Here is an 11,440-nt window from a genome sequence, read left to right as displayed (position 1 = left end):
CTGCCAGTAGTGGCAGCAGCAGAGGTGTGATGGGGACGTCGCCTTCCCCTGATCACCAGGTCACCTCCCACCCCAAGGGCTCCCGGACTGTGAGAGAGGGCAGGTGCATGAATTTTCATGCACTGGGTCTCTAGTAAGTATATACGTTCTTTGGTTAAGTTTTATAGTTTTAGATTTTAAATTTAGGTCTAGAATTTTTTTGTACGTGATGGGAGTTATGGGTGGAAGGGTTTTGCTGTGTTTTGTTTATTAGCATATGAATATTCAGTTGTGCTAAGCATCATAATTTTTTTCTGTCCTTTCTCCATTGAATTGCTTTTCATCTTTATTGAAAACTAGTTAGCCACATGTTTATGAATCTGTTTCTGGATTCTCTTTGGTTCCATCAATTTACTTGTTTATACTAACATCAACACCACACTGTCTTTTTTTGTTGTTAATTCTCACCTGAGGATATTTTTTTCCATTGATTTTTAGAGAGTGGAAGGGAAGGGGGGGGTAGAGAGAGACAGAGACAGACATTGATGTGAGAGAGAGACATCAGTTGGTTGCCTCCCGCACTCTCCCCCACAGAGGCTGGGATGAACCTGCCACACAGTTATGTGTCCTTGACTGGGAATCAAATCTGCAACCCTTTGGTGTCTGGGCCTGCATTCTAACCACTGAGTCACACTGTCTTGATAGCTTTGTAATAAGCCTTTAAATCGGATAATGTAAATCTTACAATTTTGTACTTCCTTATAAAAAATGTTTTGACTATTCTAGGTCCTTTCTATTTTCATATAAATTTTAGAATCATCAATTTCTTATTTTATTTATTTTAAATCTTTACTGTTGAATGTATTATGTATGTCCTATTTTCCCTCATTGACACCTTCTAGCCTGCCCCCGCTCCCCCAGCCCAGGCCTTCAGCCCTCCCTATTGTCTTTGTCCATGGGTTAGCATATATGCATACAAGTTCTTTGGTTGATCTCTTCCCACCCACCCATCCACCTACCCCCGTCTTCCCTCTGAGATTCTACAATCCATTTCATTTTCTTTTTTAAAAGCCCTCTAGGATTTTTATTAAGATTACTTAGGGCTGTAAATCAATTGGGGAAGAATTGATAGCCTAATAATAATAGTGAGTCTACTGATCCATGAACACAGTATACTTTCCCTTTTATTTGAGTCATCTCTAATTTCTGTCAGCGATATGTTGTAATTTTTAGGGAACAGATTTCTCTTTTGTCAGATTTGTCCCTAAGTATTTCATATTTTTGATGTATTGGTATTTTTAAAAATTTAGTTTCCATTTATTTAGTTCCAATTATATATAGAAATATAATTACTTTTTAGTATATTGATTTTGTATCCTGAAACCTAACTTATTTGCAAAACTAACTTATTCATTCTGGTAACTTTTTTTGTAGATTCCATAGGATTTTCTATATGTGTAATCATGTTTCATGTTGTCTATGAATAAAGACCATTTTACTTCTTTTCCAATCTGGATGCCTTTCCTTTTTCTTGCCTATTACATTGGCTAGAACCTTCAATATATGTTTAATAGAAGTGATGAAAGTGTACATACTTGCCATGTTCTTGATCTTAGGAGAAATCATTCAGTCTTTACCATTAAGTATGATGTTAGCTGTAGGTTTTTTAAAGATATCTTTTACCTGTTGGAGAAAGTTCCTTTTTATTCCTAGTTTTATGGGAATTTGTATCAGGAATAAATGTTGGATTTTGTCAAATACTTTTTCTACATCTATTGAGATTTATATAGTTTTTTGGTTTTAGTGTGTTAATGATGGTGAATAACTTGATTGATTTTGAATGTTAATCCAACCTTGCATTTCTGGGATAAATTCCATTTAGTCATGGTGTATTATCCTTTGTATAAATTGTCATATTTATTTAATAAAATTTTGTTATTAATTTTTACCTCTGTGTTCATGAGGGATATGTAGTTTTCTTGTAATGTCTTTGTTGGGTTTTAATATCAGAGTAATGCTGGCCTTATAGAGAATCAGTTGAGAAATTTTCACTGTGCTTTAATTTTCTGGAAGGGTTTTTGTAGAATTGGTACTATTTATTACTTAAATGCTCAATATAATTTTCTAGTGAAGTCATCTGGGCCTGGAGTTCTTTGTAGGAACATTTTAAACTCCAAATTCAATTTATGTAATAGCTATATAACTATTTTGATTATCAATAATAGCCCTTTTTGAGTGAGCTTTGACAGATTGTGTCTTTCAAGAAATTTATGCATTTTATCCCAGTAGTCAAATTTATTGGCATAAAGTTGTTCACAATATTCTCTTATTGCCCTTTTAATATCTTACCTCTCTTATTCCTGATATTAATAATTTGTGTTCTTCCTTTTTCCTTCACTCTCCTCTCTTCTCCTAATCAGACTAGCTAGATTTTCTCCAAAACAATCTCTGGTTTCATCTGTTTTTCTCTATTGCTTTTCTGTTTTCTATTTCATTGATTTATGCTCTAATCTTTATTATTTCATTTCTTCTGATTAATTTGGATTTCATTTGCTCTTTTCTAGTTTCTTAAATTATAATCTGAGGTAATTGATTTGAGACTTCCTTCCTAACATAGGCATTTTAGTGCTATAAATTTCCCTCTGAATACTGCTTTAGCCACATCCTACAAATTTTGATATTTTTGTTTACAGTTTCATTCAGTTCAGAATGCTTTAAAAATTTCCCTTGTTACTACTCCTTTAACCCTTGAGTTGCTTAGAAGTACATTATGTAGTTTTAAACTATTGGAGGGGACTTTCTAGATATTATTGTATTATGGATTGATAATTTAATGCTATTGTAGCCAGTGAACATTGTATGGCTTGAATTCTTTTAAATTTATTGAGACCTGTTTTATGGCTCAGAATATGGTTTATCCTGTTAAATATTTCATGTACAGTTGAAAAGAATATGTACCTTGCTATTTGTTGGGCACATGTTCTATAAATGTCAATTAGTTCAAATTGTTCAGATTAGGTGTTGTTCAGATCTTCTATATCCTTACATCTTTTCTATTAATTTTTATCAGTTATTAGAGAGATAATGAAATGTCATACTGTATTTATAGATATATATGTTTCTCTTTACTGTTAGATCAGCTTTTAGGACTCGTCTTATTTATTTATTTATTTATTTATTTTCATTTATTTATTTTATCTTATTTATCTTTATTGTTGAATGTATTACAGATGTCCCCTTTGTTTTTTTCCCTTTGACTCCCTCTACCCTGCACCCACCCCTCCCAGGCCTTCACCACACTATTGTCTGTGTCCATGGGCTATGCATATGTGCATATAAGTTCCCATGTTAATCACTCCCCACTATTTTCATTTCTTAGGAATTGCTTTTCATTGCTTAATGTCAGTGTCTTGACTGCTGTTGTTTCAAATATTTTGTCTGGCTTTCGAATTGTTGCAGATGGGATGATAAAGCTAGTCCCAGTTACTCCATCTTTTTATTTTTTTAATATATTTTTATTGATTTCAGAGAGGAAGGGAGAGATAGAAACATCAATGATGAGAGAGAATCATTGATCAGCTGCCTCCTGCATGCCCCCTACTGGGGATCGAGCCTACTGCCTGGGGATATGCCCTGACCTGGAATCAACTCTGATCTCCTGGTTCATAGGTTGATGCTCAACCACTGGGCTGAGCTGTTACTTCATCTTGACTAGAAGCAGAATTCCACCATATTTTTGTCTCTTTAAAGTTTATTTTTTATCGAATTCACTGGGGTGATGTTGGTTAATAAAATTATATAGGTTTCAGGTGCATCATACTATCTTTTTTTTTTTTTTTTTTTTTTTTGGTTATTCACCTGATAATTACTACTCATTCTTCAAGACTCACCCCAGGCTTTACTTCTTCTAGGAAGCCTTCTCTTATACTCACTTTCCCAATTGGGCTCATATGCTTTCCTAAATGTTTGTGCAATAGCCCAAACTCTATCATTGTCTTTTCAGTCTGAGAACATGGCCCTTATTGTTCAGATTCAGTCCTTCCAAATATATCCTTGATCTTGTCCCCTTGCATCTTTAGTTAATCTTATATTGTTCTCTTTTCATTTAAAATTTTGAAGGGTAGTCTGCACTTGCTTTCCCTTTTTCATTCGCTTGTATTTAATCCTCAGCCCTGTAGAATTTGGTTTCTAAGCTGCTCTTGCTGGGGTCACTGGTAACTTCACAATTGCCAAGTGTATTATTTCGAGTTCTTATCTGATTGAATCTCTCTGCATTGTTTCATATAGGTTGCAGTTGTCCCTATTTTCTTGTTATAACACTTTCCTGTTTTTTCCCTTCTCTCCGATTATTCCTTTTTAGTCAGTTTTGTAGGTCATTTTGTGTGCTCACGTCTTAATCATTGATATTCCCACATACTCTATTTTTTATCCTGTTTCCTTTACTTACATGCTCTTCTTGGGAAAGCTCATTTATTCCCATGGCTTTAGCTACTATCTTTGGGAACTTGATTCCAACTCTGGGGTCTCTGTTTGAATTTTCCAGAGGTACTTCAGGTTCAGTATGTCTAAAACATAACCTGCCTGTTATTTTCTTAGAGCCAGTCTATCTTAGTTTTTGACACTGCTATAGTTAGTCCCTCATTCAAGCTAAAAACATAGAAGTCATCTTAAATTTTTTTCACCGAACTGTGCATTTATGTTTCACAAATATAGAAACTTAATATTTTAAAATCTCCATCCCTCAGGGGGAATTTTCAGTAATGGTGGCAGAGTAAAGTGGTCTCCAGAACCATCCCACATATAATAATTATAAAATATGTAAAAATTGTATTTAAAGAAGCTGGAAAGGGTCCAGAAGCAGACAGAAGCTAGAGGAGTTTACTCTTGAAAAACAGTAATTGGGTCCTGCGTTCTCCATTGTCTGGGCCAGCCAGCTCTGGCGTCTGCTGGCTCCCCCTTGCTCGCCTGCTCCTTCCTGAGTCACCACTGCCACCATGGCCTAGAGTGGTGAAAGCGGTGACCCTCCGAGCTCCCAGGACAGAAGGGACCAGGCCGTGGCCTCTGCTTCCGCGGAGCCCAAGATCATGAAGGTCACTGTGAAGACCCGGAAGGAGAAGGAGGAATTTGCTGTGCCAGAGGATAACTCTGTCCAGCAGTTCAAGGAAGAAATCTCTAAATGGTTCAAATCACATACCGACCAACTTGTGTTGATATTTGCTGGAAAAATTTTAAAAGATCAAGATACATTGAGTCAGCATGGAATTCATGATGGACTTACTGTTCACCTTGTCATCAAAACGCAAAGCAGGCCTCAGGGTCATTCAGCCCAGCAAACAAATACTAGTGGAAGCAATGTTACCACATCTTCAGTTCCTAACCCTTTGAGTGCCAACCAATATCCTAGGAATTATGCTAAAATTGCCAAGGCATTTTTGCTGATTTTACAACAGTTTAGGAAAAAAATTATGAATCGCAAGTAAATGAAGTTACATATTCAATATCTTCCACAAAATCGTCATCTTCACAGCAAGAATTGACATATTTAGCAATATCATCGCCAACCAATATCCTAGGAACTATGCTAAAATTGCCAAGGCATTTTTGCTGATTTTACAAGGAAAAAGGAAAAAAATTATGAATCGCAAGTAAATGAAGTTACATATTCAATATCTTCCACAAAATTGTCATCTTCACAGCAAGAATTGACATATTTAGCAATATCATCATCACTAATAAAAGCAGACTGGACACTGCAGGAGGAGCGCGATAGTGCTCCCAGCACTCTAGGGGCTAATAGTAACTCTACATCTGGTTCTGCCCCTAGCAACCCTTTTGGTTTAGGTGCTCTTGGAGGACTTGTCAGTCTAAGTAGCTTGGGTTTGAATTCTACCAACTTCTGTGAACTACAAAGCCAGATGCAGCAGCAACTAATGTCCAATCCTGAAATGATGGTCCAGATCATGGAGAATCCCTTTGTCCGGAACATGCTTTCAAATCCTGACCTGATGAGGCAGTTAATTATGACCAATCCACAAATGCAGCAGTTGATACAGAGAAATCCAGAAATTAGTCTGAATAACCCAGATATTATGAGACAAACATTGGAACTTGCCAGGAATCTAGCAATGATGCAGGAAATGATGAGAAACCAGGACCGAGCCTTGAGTAATCTGGAAAGCATTCCAGGGGGATACAATGCTTTACGGCACACGTATACAGATATTCAGGAACCAATGCTGAGTGCTGCGCAAGAACAGTTTAGTGGTAATCCATTTGCTTCCTTAGTGAGCAATACATCCTCCGGTGAAGGTAGTCAACCTTCCCGTACAGAAAATAGAGATCCATTACCCAATCCATGGGCTCCACAGGTAGTTTTAAAGCAATTTCTTGGTAAAGATAAGGAAATACTTTAAAGTTAAGTATTTCCTAATTGTGTAGAATCTTACAGCATCTTTGATAAACATCTTTCAGCAAAAGTGCCAGTTAGTCAGGTTTGTTGCCTATACTAATTTAGTAGAAAAGCTGATTCTCGTTATCTCTTTAAGGACATTTAATTGTACAGACAACATAATGTAACATTATCTCAACATTCACTGATTAATTGTAAATTACCTTAATTTTTGTGCAGACTGAAGGAGCACTGTAATATAACCCAAAAGTGCATTTGCCCAGGACTTTTCAGCTTCTATAGGTAGTTTAACAGGCATTAGTTTGTAATTGAAATGTTGCTTTCACTGAAAGTGTCTTGATGTTGCAGTTATTTTTAATTGCCGTATAAAAATAGATCTATCTTTTGGGTTTATCAGATTTCTCATGCATAGGCAATACATGAACTTAAAATGAGTTGTGAGCTACTTGTTTCTGAAGTGTTTCGGTAGTTTATCAAGAAATAGGTAAATATTGTGTTTTTCAGAGCCTCAGAGAGGGGAACTTGGGGGAGGGGGTGGGGATCTATCTTGGAATGGGCCAGCCTAAATAATACTGGTAACCAAGGTTCTGTTAGGATTTCTGTGCATATAATGTAGTAAACATAAATGATAAGTTTATCATTCAGGGGTGATAAACAAGAGCCATTTTAACAATGTTGAGTACATTTGGCTGTTCTACAGCCTTTTTCTTTCCTCCTCAGAGAAGTTCTGTTTGCCTAAATCTCAAATTGTTGGTGTGGTACATTCCTTTAGGACCAATTAAACATAACTTTGGGTCAGTAATATATTTGGCTGACTCTGGTTCATTATTCTCTTAGGTCATTATAGTTTCATGTACAGGAAATTAAAATTTTAAAGTTACCTAAAATGAGTTCAGACCAATAAAATTCAAAGGAAATACGAGTTGAATTGCATTACTTCTGTAAGTTGCTTGCTATTAAAAAGGGTCAAAAGCCATGCACTGTTCTGACACTTTCCCCAGGAGGAAAACTTGTATGAAGGTCAAGGTGGAGGCATGGCTAGAGGAAGTTGTTCAGGATTACTCATGTGTCTTTGCTCTCTCTGCCTTATGCCTCAGTCTGGTTTAAAATCTTGTACTGGCGAATGGTGATATACAGTGTGGGATAGTGTCATAACCAATTTGACAGTTATTAATCGCAAAATAACAATAAATCTCTAGCTTTTAAAAAAACAGTAATTGGAAATGATAAGTATTATGAGTTTGCAGCTTTTTAAGTTTTTTGCCTGAGGGCATTTACCAGCCCCCACAGCTGAGGAAAGTGGCAGTGGAAAACCTCAGTCTTACTTTCTTATGGTGGCAAAGAACAGAGTTCAGTGTAGATAAATTACCTGGAAATATAAGGGGAGGTACCCTTGAAAGTAAGGAAAACCATAGAAGAGGGTGAAAGCCATAACCTGACTGTAAACACTACTAAAAGTCCTGGGGAAACCTCTAAACGTGGGAAGGTTCCCGAGGCCTGGTGAAAAAGCAGGCAGAAATCAGAGTCAGAATTCTGTCTTTGACTGAACCTACACCAGGTAAGCTCTATGAGTTTCCTGCTTTTTTAACTGAATGCATTTCCCAATCATGTGTAGCTCAGATGGCAGAAATCTGAAGTCTTACTGACTCGAGGTGTGAGAAGACAGAGTCTAAGACTGAAAAATTAGGGAGTAATCTCCAGAATAAAGAAAGCACAGTGAGAGCAGGCCCCACCAAATCTGAGATAATCTATGGCCAAATTTTTGGCCAATCATCAGATTACTCAAGAAGACCTGCAAGGGGTCAGGCTAATAAAGGAGCTGAAAGAATTCCACAGTGTCTCAGTTGCTGCACATTGCAGGGGAAGCAAAGTCTACAGTTTAAGTCCAGATAAGTTACTTACCTACTAGAAAAAAAACACCCCAAACAATCCCAAAGAAAAACAAGTAGAATCTAGAAGTCAGTACATGTATGAGATAGAATGTCCAAAATATTCAAAAAATTCTCAGACATGCAAAGGAACAGGAAAAGTGACCTGTACTCGGGGGAAAAGGCAGTCTATAGAAATGGACTCTCTAAGTTATTCAGATGTTCAAGTTAGTTGTCAAAGACTTCAAAGTGTGTTCAGAGAACCAAAGGAAATGAAAGGAAAATGGTTTTGTCCTGGATGGTGTTGTTCAGTGGTTAGAGTGTCAGCCTGAGCATCAAGGTTTTGATTCCCAGTCAAGGGCATGTACCTGGGTTGCGGTTTGTTCCTCGCCCTGACAGGAGGCATCCAATCCATGTGTCTATCTCACATAGATGTTTCTCTCTCTCTCTCTGTTCTCCCTTTCTCTCCCCCACGCTCCCTCCCTTCCACTCTCTTTGAAAAGCAATGGGAAAAATATCCTCAGGTAAGGATTAACCCCCCAAAAAAGGAGGGAGAATGGTTTTAGTGCGTCAACAGTTAAGGAATTTCAATAGAAATAAATGTAAACAATTTTTTAAAATAGATTTTTATTGATTTCAGAGAGGGAGAGGGGGAGAGATAGAAACATCAATGATGAAAGAGAATCATTGATTGGCTGCCTCCTGCATGCCCCCTACTGAGGATCGAACCTGCAACCCAGGCATGTGCCCTGACTGGGAATCAAATCTGGGACCCTTCAGTCCATAGGCCGACGCTCTAGCCACTGAGCCAAACCAGCTAGGGCGAGAAATGTTTAATCTTGAGAAAGTTTATTCTTTTTTTTTTTTTTTATTGCACATCACTCCTTTATTATACTGATCTGAAAAAGATTTAGTAGTTCTGCTAAAAATGCTTACTGGGCCCAAGTGGCAGGGCCAAGCAACTGGAACATGATTCAGGACTCAGACACAGTGAAAGACACACCTGCACATGATCAAGAGACATTTCACTGCCATGAGACAATAAGGCAGGGGAGGAATTCTAAAACACATTCGATAACTCCTATAAGTCAAGAAGCTTATCCTACCTTGGTGTGAGAAATGGCTTATTTTGTGATGACCACATGTGGGAATAGTTCAGCCACCACTAAAAACCCCAGAAGGGTTTTTGTTTTGTATCATTTTATATAGATATACTTTTTTTGGTAAAAGTAAATGCAACACGTAAACATTCAGGATTGATCCCAATCTTCTGGAGCCAGCTTTTCTGGGGTCAAGGAGGAAATGTTTGAATCACCATGCATTCATCTTCCTCTGGAATGACGTAGAGCCCCTGTCAGTTCACCTGACTTACAGAATAGCCCAGTACTGCTTTTGGGAACACAAACAGGCTCTCTTGCCTCTCCTCATTGGTGATGCCTTAACATGGCTCCTCCCTATCCCCCTACTCTCAAGCAGGTCTTTAGTAATAAACAAAACACTAGCCAAAAAAAAAAAAAAAAAGGAGTTATTCCTCTGGACTCTCTTAGATAAGAGTCTCCCTCGGCTTGGACTGAGGACCCATGCCCCACAGGTGCCATCAACTAGATTGCATGCAGGAGACAAAATGGCTAAAACAAAATTGGGAGCCAAATGTCCCCATCTGCAGGTACAACCTAAGATGCCTATAGATGTGGTCAGTGTGACATGTGCACCGAAGAGATGCAGAGGAAATGGGATGGGAGGGAGGGTGTCCTTGGGAAAGTCATCTGCCTGCTCGCCTTCACTTGGCCTTGCCCTGGGCAGCCACAGCTTCCATAGCTTTATGCACCGTCTCTTCATCCCCAGGAACTGCATGGGCTTGATGGGCGTCCAGTTCTTGTCCAGTTTGTAGACAATGGGAATACCAGTCGGCAGGTACAGCTCCATGATAGCCTCTTCAGAAAGACCCTCCAGATGTTTGACAATGCCCCGAAGGCTGTTGCCATGGGCTGCAATCAGTACCCATTTCCCCTCCTTGATCTGGGGCACTATTTCTTCATTGCAAAAGGCAGAGCTCTGGGCAGTAGTGTCCTTCAGATTCTCATAGGACGGTAGCTGATCTTCAGTGAGGTCTACACACCTGCAATCCTTACTGATATTGCTGTAAAAGGGATGATCGGGCTCCATTGGTGATGGTGCGATATCATAAGAGTGTCTCCAGATCTTTACCTGGGCCTCGCCATGCTTGGCAGCAGTTTCTGCTTTATTAAGGCCTGTGAGACCCCCATAGTGCCACTCATTGAGACTCCAAGTCCTCACTACAGGCAGCCACATGTGGTCAATGGCATTCAGCACTCTCCAGAGGGTCCTAATTGCTTTCTTTTGCACTGAGGTGAAGCAGATGTCAAACTCATAGCCGGCATCTCACAGCACCTGCCCGGCCACACTTCACCTCCTCGTGCCCTACCAGGTTCAGCCACTGAAGCAGTGCTCTAGGTTCCATGTGCTCTCCCCATGCCGGATCAGCACCAGCTTGTAGGCGGCCATAGTGGCAGTTTTGAGTGCAGTGCAGACTGAGGCTCGCTGAGACGGGCCGGCCCCCGCCCCCCAAAAGTGTTTATTCTTTAATCTTGGTAATGCTTTGAGCAAGTACAGTGGGAGTCTTGTAGCCTTCTTCCTGGGGTTTCTTCCATCTGTCTCTACCTCCATCACTCCAGCTCACGTGACAAGAAATATCCTTTTGGCTGTGTGAGCAGTATCATGGTGGTCAGTGAAAGCACCAGCTTTCCAATAAGAAATATTGGAAAAACACTAGTCAGGAGAACTCAAGGAAACCAAAATCGCATCTAATGGTCTCATGGATTGTGGGATTATTTGTTTGTTTGTTTGTTTTAATGTACAGTGGGGCCTTGACTTACGAGTGTCCCGACTAACAAGTTTTTTGAGATACCAGTCTCTTGGCTATAACAGACCTTAAAAGCAATATCTCCTCCTGATTTCAATAAGCTGAATTTGTGAGAGGCACAATAATGTCTTCATTTGCTAGAAAGATGTGTTCAACTATAATGCCATAACAAGTTCTGAGTTTGGCTATAAAGATAGATAAGCCTCTTATAGTGGTGTCATGCCTCTAGACACGTTCAGTACCTGCATCTGTGGCCAAACTATTGCACAAAAGGAAATTATGAGGAGTTTTAACTTGATG

General features: G+C 38.9%; 1 protein-coding gene and 1 pseudogene across 7 annotated transcripts in view; one reads left to right on the top strand and one right to left on the bottom strand.

Moving 5' to 3' along the window:
• KIAA0319L (KIAA0319-like ortholog) overlaps window positions 1-11,440 on the top strand; it is a 109,334-nt gene that overhangs the window by 50,012 nt on the left and 47,882 nt on the right. The window lies entirely within an intron of this gene.
• LOC102256701 lies at window positions 9,480-10,886 on the bottom strand (annotated as a pseudogene).

This window comes from Myotis brandtii, unplaced genomic scaffold, assembly GCF_000412655.1.
Source record: "Myotis brandtii unplaced genomic scaffold, ASM41265v1 scaffold274, whole genome shotgun sequence".
Taxonomy (NCBI): Eukaryota; Metazoa; Chordata; class Mammalia; order Chiroptera; family Vespertilionidae; genus Myotis; species Myotis brandtii.
This window is presented reverse-complemented; position numbering and strand designations above follow the sequence as displayed.